This window comes from Dipodomys merriami, unplaced genomic scaffold (genome assembly GCF_024711535.1).
Source record: "Dipodomys merriami isolate MVZ:Mamm:240054 unplaced genomic scaffold, mDipMer1.0.p SCAF_60, whole genome shotgun sequence".
In the NCBI taxonomy this organism is placed as follows: Eukaryota; Metazoa; Chordata; class Mammalia; order Rodentia; family Heteromyidae; genus Dipodomys; species Dipodomys merriami.
Window position 1 is genome coordinate 1,996,399 of NW_027206180.1, and position 12,007 is coordinate 2,008,405.

The 12,007-nt window shown below is 42.3% G+C and overlaps 1 pseudogene; it reads left to right on the forward strand.

The window, feature by feature from the left end:
- The first annotated feature begins 7,038 nt into the window (after positions 1 to 7,038).
- LOC138814446 (large ribosomal subunit protein eL33-like) overlaps positions 7,039 to 12,007 on the forward strand; it is a 30,961-nt pseudogene continuing 25,992 nt past the window's right edge.

Sequence of the window (12,007 nt, forward strand, 5' to 3'; positions counted from 1 at the left end):
GGAGGGGATCTTTTAAAAGATGATGATGATTGTGCTTTATTACTAGCAGCACCACTACCACCATTATCACCCTCTTCGTCATTGACTCTTTCATTCAAAGTGGAGGACAAATTATTCAGTGTCCCCAAACTTCATTTGGCTCATGTAAAAGGCACAGGGATGGTAGTGGTGTAAAAATTCAGGTTCCGTGCGGAGTTCTGTGATGATTGCCAAACAAATGCTTTTACTAAGGGGGTTTTCACTGGTGGGTGGACACACATGTTTTTGTTTATTTCTACCTAACCTATTCTATCTACCTATCTATCTAATCTTTCATTATCTATCATATCTATCTAATCTGTATCCCTTACTAACCTATGAATCTATCTGCAAATCTATCCTCTGTTTCTCTTTCTCTGTTTAATATTTAAATGAACAAATCCAAGTTCTCCTAAACCTGATTAACAAAGCAGGGCTACACAGGAATGTGTCATTATTAATAGTGGAAAGGAACGCACATGAATTCTGATCCCTCATGAATTCTTGGTTTTGAAAAGGCTCCGGGAGTTGTGTTTCAGAGAAAGTTCTCAAATAATGCATACAAATGAAGGGAGCTTTCACCTGCAATAACTTCAGGAAAAACATTGATTCATTTTGAATACGACTGAGATGGTGGGTTTATTGCACCCTGCCTCCCCCCATCATAGTGAATTTAGAGTATAAAACCCAAGGCCAGGAAGTTGTCTTCATTTCAAGGTTTTGCCCCCTGATAAATATATTTTTTGAATTAAAATATTCTTGGTGTTTTCTGACTGGCAGTACTGAGGCCAGTAAGAAATCGTTAGTAATTCTGGACGCTTTGAAGGCTGGAGCTAGACATGTTTCTTTTATTTTCTGATACATCTATCCATATTGTAGTATCTTTGCAGAGCAGTTGGACAATAAATATTGAAACATTTATGGCCACAGCACAGTGATTAAATATGCTTTATTATTCGGGTCCTCTGTCTCTCCATTGACACCTGCTTATGATCACACAGAGACACCCGTTTGCTTCCTCTGTTCCAGCCACAAAACACGCAGACAAAACATTCAGGTTGCCTGCCTGAGCTCAGCACTCAGATCTCCTGGATTAATTAGGAATCGAGCGTGGAAAATGAAGGAAGAGAACCTGAAGAGAATGTCTCCTAGGAATTGTAAAACTAGTTTGCTGAGGGTATGCAGGAGATCTCATGCAGTTCAAAGCCAGGCATGGGGGTGGGGGTGGGGGGGGGAAGCTCAAGTTTGTCATCTTAGCTACATAGGAGGCAGAGACCTGGGGACTGAGATTACAGCCCAGCCCAGCCCTACTACCACAACCACCAAAAGGAAAATGTTTTCAAGACTCCATCTCAGCCAGTGGCTGGGGCATGATAGCAAGAAAATGTCATTTCCAATGACTCAGGAAAGCATAATAAAGACTGGCATTGCCTGGCATAAAGCAAGACCCTATCTTATTTTTAAAAAATACCACCAGGCACAAATGGCTCACATCTGTTATCCTAATTACTCAGGAGGCTGAGCTCTGAGGATCACAGTTCAAAGCCATCCCAGGCAGGAAAATCCTTGACACCCTTATCTCCAATTACCCACCAAAAAGCTGGAAGTAGATCTGTGGTAGAGTGCCAGCTTTGAGTGGCAAAGCTAAGGGAGAGAGGCTTTGAGTTAAAGGCTTCACCCAGGGTAAGATTGATTGGAACATAGTACACCTGTGTGCATATGTAATAATGAACTTCCTGTGTTACCATGATAAGCCAATAAAAAAATATTACACACACAGATACTGGCAGTGTGTGGTCCTAGCAAGTGTGAAGCCCTGAATTCAAATCTCAGGATCACCAAAAATCAAAACAGTTTTCATGGTGACTTTACCTAGCCATAACTGGACAGTTGGTTCAAAGGACATTTTTTTTCCCTCGATGATGCCATTTTCTTTCCTTGGGAATTCTCCAGGCATTTGGTGGTTACGGAACCTACAGATGCCTGCACCAACACCCAGCAGAGTGGGCATCTGTGGTTTTCAGAGCGTAGGCTCTGAGCACTGAGGCCACGCCTGCCTTCATTAGATCTTGGCTGGAGTTCTCCCAGCGTGCAACTTTACGAACGCTATTTCATCCTACCGTGACTTGGTTTCCTCATGTGAAGACGAGGATGGTAACGTAGGCTAGTCCTCATGCACAGCTGCGAATGAAGACTCTATAGTTAGACACTAATGACATGTTTAACTCACTGCTACTTAGGCTTTTGAGTAAATGTGATAGGAGACAATCTGTTGTATTTAGATCCTGACAAGTGAGAGAGAGAGAGAGAGAGAGAGAGAGAGAGAGAGAGAGAGAGAGAGAGAGAGAGAGAGAGAGAGAGAGAGAGAGAGAGAGAGAGAGAGAACGCACTTGAATTCAGAGCCTGGGTGCTGTCCCTGAGGTTTTGTTTTTCAGTGCTCTACCACTTGAGCTACAGCTCTACTTCTAGCTTCTTGCACATTAATTGGAGCCAAGAATCTCATGGACTTTCCTGCTCTGGTTGGTTTTGGACTGTGACCCTCAGATCTCAGCCTCCTGAGTAGCTAGGGTTTACAGGTACCACCGGCACTGGGCTTGACCCTGATAATTTTAAAAGCAAGGCCAATTTCAATCTTATTTCAGGGAACCAAAGGATTCTGATCTTTCCTGGCACTTGGGACATTTCTCTTGTTCATTTCAAACAAACACTCACGGGATCCTACATCAATTCTTGGTTTTTTAATTTCTCCCTCAGTTGTATTAAATTTTTTAAATGCTTTAATTATGCAGAATAGTGAGTCCTAGTTATGTAGATAGGCAATTGTCTTTGGTGAATGTGTTCTGTTTTCCTCTTTTTCTGGCTTCCCATTGTGTCTGGCTTCTGCCAATCTCTGACTTTGTCTTCATCTGTTTTTTCTCTCTCACACAAAAATAAGACACACGTGTGTGTGTGTGTGTGTGTGTGTGAGAGAGAGAGAGAGAGATAGAGAGAGAGAGAGAGATAGAGAGAGAGAATGCATGCTCACATAAACATTTGATTACTTCTATTTCAACTCTCCTTTCCCTTTATCACAGGAGATAATACACACATGTGATCACATATATATACACAGTATATATAGATATCTGTATATGTATGGATATATATGAATGTGTGTGTATATCTATCTATCTATCTATCTATCTATCTATCTATCTATCTATGCTATAAACCTTGGAACTCAGCCAGGATTAGGATTTCTCTCCATGGCTCTTTTTCCTGTAGATCTGTATCACAAACCTGCTGGTGTTTATCTGGAAAAGGGTTCTGTTTGGGAGGATTTCTCTTCCTACTTGAAACAAAAAAAAATCTCATTTAACATTATCCATTTGCACTATCATCTTTCTCTCTATTTTACGTCTCAGACCTCCCTGAGGTCACTCACCTTTCGTTTCTGCTTTTCAATTTTCTTCCAGGCTTTTATTTCCATTGACAATCTTAGTTGTTACCTAGCAATTTGAATCAGGGTGTTCAACCTCTGAGATTTTTCTAGAGAATAGCACCCTTGATAATAAGCACTTTGGCCTGCATTGTTTAGTGATGAGGGGAAGAAATAAAGAGCAAGTCTAATCCTAGTATCTGCTTTTGGGTAATTCTCCTATTAATTTTCCTCAGAGCTGAGGACCCGTTTACTTCATTGGAGGGAAGGATTCTTGACACAAATGTTGTTGTTGTTGTTGTTGTTTAAATCAAATTTGTCCAGAGTAGATTAGAAATGGATTTTTGAAGACACCAAGCCAATATCAACAAGACTGTCACCTTGAGGAATGCTTGATGGGTTAAAAAAATATGTGTGTGTATGGGTGCCCATGTGCCCAGTAACTTTTTGACCTCGACAATCTATATTTGGAAACTCTGTCCCACACAGGTGGCATATTCAGACCACCTTGGAAAAACCCATTTTTAAAAATTTGACAGTTTTAATATGTTGGGCATTCTGTTGCTGATGTTTTAGATCAGATTGGGTTGGCAGTATGAGCTTGCAAACTAATGAAGAAAATAAGGAAGGAAATTAGCTTTGAAGTTGTGAGTTAGGTGCAACCAGAAGGTAAATGAAGAAGGTACCAGAGTCTAGAAATAATTACCATCATGGCCCTAGTTCTCCATTAGGACTGACAAAAGACCTGGGGCTCTGACAGTTAAATTAAAGCTTGCAAACCTGGGAAAAAATGAGCTGCAGAAAGCTTTAATTCTGGTGACATCCTGATACATGACAGTTCCCGTGGAACTTGCCAGGTTTATTCCATTCGTACGATGCAGGGGTTAGGGTAAGGTGGATGGGAGAAGGCAGAGAATGAATTTCCCCACAGTAGACAGTGTTCACAAAGTCATGGTCCCACCTGCTGGCTAGGAGAGCAGGCGCTCCTCCAATAGAGTTCTTTTGTTACACAGCTCTAGATAATGACAAGAGTCTTGTCCAATGGAATTCTTTCATTACTCAGCTCTATGATAATGAGTAGAATCTGGGCTTTGAAGTCAGGCTGACTAGTAGGGAAAGAAGCCCAGCTCCAGCCCTTCCTTAATGGCTGTGTGCCTTTTGGGTTAGTAACAAGCTTTCTGAGTTTGCTTGCCTTCAACATATGGATAATAGTATAAACAATTTCTATTGTTGTTGTTGTTGTTGTTGTTGTTTTGTGGTTCTCGGAAATGGACCTGGGGTTTGCAAGTGCTCAGTCACTTTGGGCCATGTCCATAGCTTTTTTTTCTTTTTCTTTTTTTGCTTTAGTTTATTTTTCAGGTAGAATCTTCTGTTTTTGACAAGGACTAAATCCTCCTTATCTCTTATCTCCTGTCTAGCTTCGATTACAGGCATGCATCATAACCTCTGGCCCTTGTAGGCCATTTTTCTATGTGACTTTTTTTTTTGGCCAAAGGGGTTGGCCTTCCTGGAATAACCTGGTGACATCGTTACAATGAAGTCATCTAGTCTAGTTGTTAAACATTCAGGTCACACAGAGGATCCAAAGAAGCTGTGCTGTTCAGGTGGTTTGGCATTTCTTCCAAGATTTCCTGATGCATTAATATTTGTCCCTTCGCTTGGTTTGTAATTACTGATCTAATAGATCAAAAATGGCATCTGCTGAGACCTTTCCACGCATGCTTACACTTTCAAATTACAGCGTCAATCTGTTGACTTCCCATCTGGAAAAAGGGGGGGGGTACAATTCAAATAAAAAGAAATGAATGCCACACATCTAATGAAAGAAGAGATAGACTCTTAGCTTATGAGCCCTACTTTGAGGCATCTATTGCATAAAAGTAAAAGCACAACCAGGTGCTGGTGGCTCATGCCTGTAATTGTAGCTACTCAGGAGACTGAGGTCTGTGGATCACGGTTCAAAGCCAGCCCGGGCAGGAAAGTCTATGAGACTTTTATCTCCAAGTAACCACCAGAAAACCAGAAGTGATGCTGTGGTTCAAGAGGTAGAGCGCTAGCCTTGAACTGAAGAGCTGAGGGACAGTGCACAGGCCCAGAGTTCAAGCCCCGTGACCGACAAAATAAAAGTACAGGCAGGGTAGGGTGGTATCTGCTTGCTATCTTGGGTACTCAGGAGGCAGAGGTAGAGGATCATAGATTGAGGCTGGGCTGCGCAAAAAGTGGGAGACCCTGTATGAAATACAAATTGGAAATAAAACACCACCAAAAAAACAGAAGGAACTGAGGTGTGGTTCAAGGGGTAGAGCACTTGTGTGAGGCTCTGAGTTCAATCCCCATTTTTTTTTTTTGTCGGTCGTGGGTCTTGAACTCTGGGCTTAGGTGCTGTCCCTGCGCTCTTTAGCTCAAGGCGAGCGCTCTACTGCTTGAGCCACAGCACCACTTCAAGTTTTCTAGTGGTTGATTTGAGATGAATCTCGTGGATTTTCCTGCCCAGGCTGGCTTTGAAGCACAATCCTCAGATTTCAGCCTCCTGAGTAGCTAGGATTACAGGCATGAGCCACTGGTGCCCAGTTCAATCCCCAATTCTAAATGAATGAATGGAGGAATGAATGTCCCGGTGCAGGCATAAAGATAAATACACTTGTATGTATACTATAGCCTTCCTGTGAATGATCAAACAAGGTGGAGACAATCTCAGTATTGTTGACTGATGGAGATGAATGACCAGAGGTTTGGTGGTTCTGTGGAATACCCTATTATCTTTGGTGGGACTGAATTATGTCCTATCATCTGAGCAAGTTGCATGCAGCAGGAAGATTATCATGATTCAATTTATTTGTGGGGGGAGGAGAGCCTTTCTGTATGTGACTCTATACATTTTCATATGCTTGTGCAAAAACAGGGAGAAAGTAGAGAGTCATGGTCTTGTTTCTCTGGTGTGAGAGGGGCCGGCAGTGAGCGAGGAGGGAGAAAGCTTGGCTTTTCCTTGGCAGAACTCTGCTTCTGACTTCTTGCTGTCCATTTGCACGTGGCAGCTGGGTAGGAAAGTCTAGGAACATCCATGGTCCAGGTCCTTTCCTGCTGAATGGAGACACCGAAGAGAAGTTGCGGAAGTATAGAGAAGAACACGACAGCTGCTTTTGTCCATTTCTATTCTGGATTGACTTAAAAAAAAAAATCTGCTGGAGATGGGCGGTTCCTCCTCCCCTCTTATTCTCCAGATAAGCATATATGCTACAGTCTGCGTGTGCAGACTGCTGATCGCAATCAGGGTTTCTCCGTCTTGCCAGCCTTGCTGTGTGGGGGGCTGGCTGGGTCTTTGTGGTGGGCATCTGGTCTGGAATGGTTGTGGAATGGGGTCCTTAGTATCCATGGATGCTGGGAGTGATCTTCTCACAGTGGTGTGAGTACCGCCCCCTCGTGGACATCCTCTGAACTAACACATGTTCTCTCTGGATGCACTGTTCTAGACACGTATGGTTGCGGGCAGGCAGGGTGTAATTCATTTTAAGGAAAGTGGTTGTGTTGGCATCCTGCCCCTGTGACAAAACAGCTAAGAAAAACATCTCAGGGGGGTGGGGGAGGAAGGTTTGCTTTGGCTCATGACTTTGGAGGTCTCGGTCCATGGACACCCGGCTTTAGTTGTTTCTTCGCCCGTGTGGAAGTCCAGTGTTGAGAAGCATGTGGTGGAGTCGCATGACCACCTCATGGTGGATGGGGGTTGGTGGGAGCATGAGGAAAGGGCTGGGACAGACTTTCAGGGCTCACACCCAGTGACTGCTTTCCCCATGAAGGCTCCCATCTCCCAGGAATGTCACCGAATTACGAGTCCATCAGTGGATTCATCCATGGAGGAAAGACATCCTTCAGCGCTGCTGCATTGGGTCTCAGGCTGTCGGCTTGCCAGCCTCTGGGCACATTTCAGGTCCAAACCCTCAACACTGGGTCATGACATTCTATATTATTCATTCCCTGTGCAATTTTGGTGTCATCTTGTTGACACCCAATGTTGATTTCGAAACATCTCCCAATATAGAACTTCATCCATGTTTCCTCGAAACAAGCCTCTCCTGGTAGGTATGGTGGTGTATGCCTGTAATCCCAGATATGCAGGGGAGGCATAGACAGGAAGATCACAATTAGAAGCCACCCCTAAACAAACAAAAAAGGAAGACCCTGTGTGAAAAAGAACTAAAGCAAAAAAAGGCTGGGAGTGTGGGTCCAGTGATAGAGTGCCTTCCTAGCAAATGCAAAGCCCCAGGTTCAAACCTCAGTACTGACAACAACAACAAAAAAATCCTTCCTATTTCTAGAGAAGTGTATGTATACTGTAGAACATGTTTGACCAACCAGGGGAAAGAAAAGAACACAGACCTTGAGGGTCAGATTCAGCCACATCCTCAGCAGGATGTTGCTTGGGACAAACTCACTGAATTCTTCTGGAACCTCTCCCTGAAATGAGAACGGTCATCACTAAGCAAGTGAGTATATGGACAAATGACTTGCTACCACGGAAACCATGGAAAGAGAAAACCATTATATGGATATTATCATCTATTATTTATTATCTGTTATTTGATGACAGATATCCTCCCTGGACACGTTTGAATTCATCTGCTGCAGAATTAAGAGAAGCAGTCAAGTTTCTGAGGACGTTTTGTGCAGCAAATGACAGCAGTGTTTACCGGTTTGTATTGCAAGTAAGGAAATCTTGTTTCCAGGGTTATGGCATCGAAGCACGCTGGAGAGATGCTGTGTTTTATGTTTGGTGGCGAGCGCAAGGCCTGCAATATCAACTGTAGGGTTAGACAAGAAAATGATGCTTGATTATGGTATTCCTCGGCCAGTAGTGTCAGCACAATAATTAAGGGGTTAAAAACTATCAAGTGGAGACTGAGACGTTTTCCCTTCTGACAATTCCTCCTGCTTTTGTAAAATTGTAAGAACCCAGCAACTCCGCTGTACCTGTACTGTTTATTATCAGGCACTGAAATCCTTGTCTCAGAATCTCTTCCATTGTACCAGTCGCGATAATGCGGTCTATGGTTGTAGACATCTTCCCTGCGGCCTAAAGATTGCACAATGGTGTAATCAGAGCGGCATGTAAGCTAATTATCTATGGTGGAGTTTTGATTCATATTTGGCTTTCTAATGAGAGCTTTCAGAATTCAATTTTGTAATGCTATGTGGGTGGAATTTCTTCTTGTATGTCTCTATGTATACACACATGCGCGCACGAGAAGGTGAAGGAAGTCATGTGTAGAAAGGTGTCTGGAAAAATTGTGAATGGTCTCCATTCAAATGCTGAACTTCTTCCTAACCAACATGTGGTCCTGCAGTGACAGAAATGGGAAAGTCTGGGTTTTAGCCGGGCACCAGTGGCTCACGCCTGGAATCCTAGATACTCAGGAGGCTGAGATCTGGGAATCTCGGTTTGAAGCCAGCCTGGCCAGGAAAGTCCTTGAGACTGTTATCTCTAATTAATCACTCAAAAGAGCTGGAAAGTAGAGCTATGATTCAAGTGGTAGAGTTCTGTCCTTGAGCAAAAAGCTCAGGGATAGCATCCATGCCCTGAGTTCAAGCCCCAGAACTGGCACATACAGATGAAGTCTTGGTTTTGCTTTCTATCTTTCAATTTCAAAAGCTATATGTTTATGGAATCATGTGTGAGAAGATAAAAGAGACTATAGGTTGGCCCTATAGTCTTATCAGGACATTATAAATACTATTATACCTGGAGACAGTGACATACTTGATCTTGCAGTGACCAGAAATGCTTAAATGCAAGTCACCTAGGATTTGAACTACCTCGTCTCTATGGTATGAAAAGAACTTGCAGATCAGCAATGAACCATTTAGTGGGTTCAAACCATTTAGTGCATTCATTTCAGTGTGCTGATAAAATAAGAATGTCCTTCTGGTCTCAGCTGGGCTATTCCTTATTAAATAAGATTTGGTTCTGTAACTATTCGATATCAAAGCAACTGTTTGGGGTTTCTTTTCAGTTGTTATCCATGGCTGTTAAGATAGCTGTGGGAAAAGTCATTAATTAAATGACAGAATTAATTGATCTAATGTGGTCATTATGATGCTAGCAAAAAGCAGTTCACACACAAGTGGCAGTTTTGGGATGGTAGTTGTTCTCAAGATGTCATAGTAATCTCTCCTCTAGATGCCGATTTCACACATTTTTCTTACTGGTAAAATTTTTGGAACAAAGAAATTGTGAGGTAAAGCTTCACAAGACGTGGTCTTGATGAAGAAGTCACAGAATTAACTTCAACAACCTTAGTAGCCAAAGCAAAAGCAGAAAAATGAGACTGCATTGAACGGAAGAGCTTCTGTGCAGCAAAAAGAAATCACTGACAAAATGGAAACGTGCAAAAACGTGAGAAAACGTTTGCAAGCTCTATGCATGCCTGTGGAAAGAAAAAAAATTGGTAATTTCTGAAATACACAAAGAACTCCTACAGCCCAGTTAACCAAAGCAACTCTAACTAAAGTCCATTAGAAAATAGGCCAGAGAGTTTCTCCAAGGAAGATTTAGAAATGACCAAATAACCAAAACAGAAAACGTTCCCAGTTACCAGTAATGAAGGCAGTGAAAAATCAAAGCCACCAGGAGATCAAAGCTTAAACCTGTCAGCATGCTGAGATCAGAAGAAGATAGTAAATGTTTATATAAGAACAGAACGAGGAGGACCTGGAGCCTTTGTACACGGTGGAGGGAAATAGAAAATAATGTCACTGCCATGGAAAGCAGTATGGAGGTTTCTTCCAGATTTCTGTGTGGCAGTGTGCTTTGTCCATGAAACATAGCAACTCAGAGGCCTTTCTGCATCCCATGTGTTTGTTCTGAGCACTTTTAGTGGAATGTTCTCCTTCTGTTGGCTTGTACTAGCTCATTCTCAGAGAAGCCATGTTCCCCTCATAATTCCTCATAATTGTGTTTTGGTGTTGTGTGCTGAGGACAGAAATACATCTTCCCAGGCTTTCCCTGGAGGAACCAATGGCCAAGGAAATGGATTGCTTAAGTTAGTGGTAGAGCGATGATTAGAAACAGGAACCTTTATACCAGTTTTCTTTCTCTACATTGGATGGCGCTTTTAAGGTTCATATCAAGCTGGGCGCCAGTGGCTCACACCTATAATCCTAGTTACTCAGGAGGCTGCGATGCAAGGATCATGGTTTGAAGCCAGCAGGGGCAGAAGAGTCCCCTGTAAGACTCTCATCTTCAATTAACCAGTCAAAAACCAGAAGTGGTGCTGTATAGCTCAAAGTATTAGAGCGCTAGCCTTGAGCAAAAGAAGCTCAGGAACAATGTCCAGGACCTGAGTTCAAGCCCCACAGACCCGAGACCTCTGACTATTTTTCAAAATCAGACCCTGTTACTTCTTCATAATCCTCATAAACTCTGATAATACCTAACATTTCTTGGTTCCCCCCGACACACACCCCAATCTCCTACATCTCCTGTACTTTCAGATAATTGGTTCCACCAGTGTGATGAGGAAGTCATGCTTCTCTTGTTTCAAATGTCACTTCCTCTGGGAAGCCCTCAAGGCTTGCCTTTGTTTCCCTACTTTTCAGCCGACTCCTTCTTTTCCTATTCATCTACAAGGTGAAGATTCGTTTTTGAGAGTATAGATTTGAGGTGTTTTGCCTTAGGCACAAAAGGTAGTAGTAGCCACATAAAATAAGGGATAGAATTTGGTGACTGGACCATGGCAGCCATTCCACTGTGCTCATGCATCTAAACACATCACCGCTGTCCAGCCTTAAATGTGCAATGAAATGGTGAACATTTTAAATGAAAGCATTGAACTCTGGTCGAAGGGGAGACAGGAGAAGGTCTGATGTCTTTGTCCCGTATCTACAGGGATTCTTTGCACAACCTGAAAATTACATTCCTCTGGTCCTGTCTTGTTTTGGAGTTCTAACTCTAGGGATTTCTCCCTTCCTGCTTCTTACCTCTTACAGACTTTTATTTTTTTTTTTTGAAATAATGCCACTTTACAGCAGCAACTTCTTTAACTGGAGACTCTCTCTCTCTCCCTCTCTTCCTCTCTTTCTGTCTTTAGCTAATGGCAGGTAATTACAGCATGAACCATGATAAGCAATCACTTAAAATATTAGATGTCATGATACCACCAACTCATCAAACAATTCCTGGCACTGGGAACTTTGTCCCTGGTTATCACTTTTCTGAGGAATTAGCTTTCTTTGCTTTTCTTTATGTCTTTGGAGAACTCTTCATTCCCCAAACTTCCATTTCTAGTATTCTTGTGTCTTTCAAGTACAAGGCATTCTAGTTTACCCCTCTTATCCCAAACTAACCTCTGGTCTATTTTACCTATCCAACTTTTATAACAGCATTTCTACTTAAGGAGAAATAGGACTTAAAAATCCTATCTATCTTTATGGTTTGCATTTTATTCTTATAAATGAGAGTTAGCTTGTTAGTTTGCAATAACAGTTGCTGAAGTAAAGTTCAAAGTACCCTTTAAAAACAAATTATAGCTTTTTCTCTCCTCCCTTCCAGATCACCAAACAGAGATCAATTACCTATAC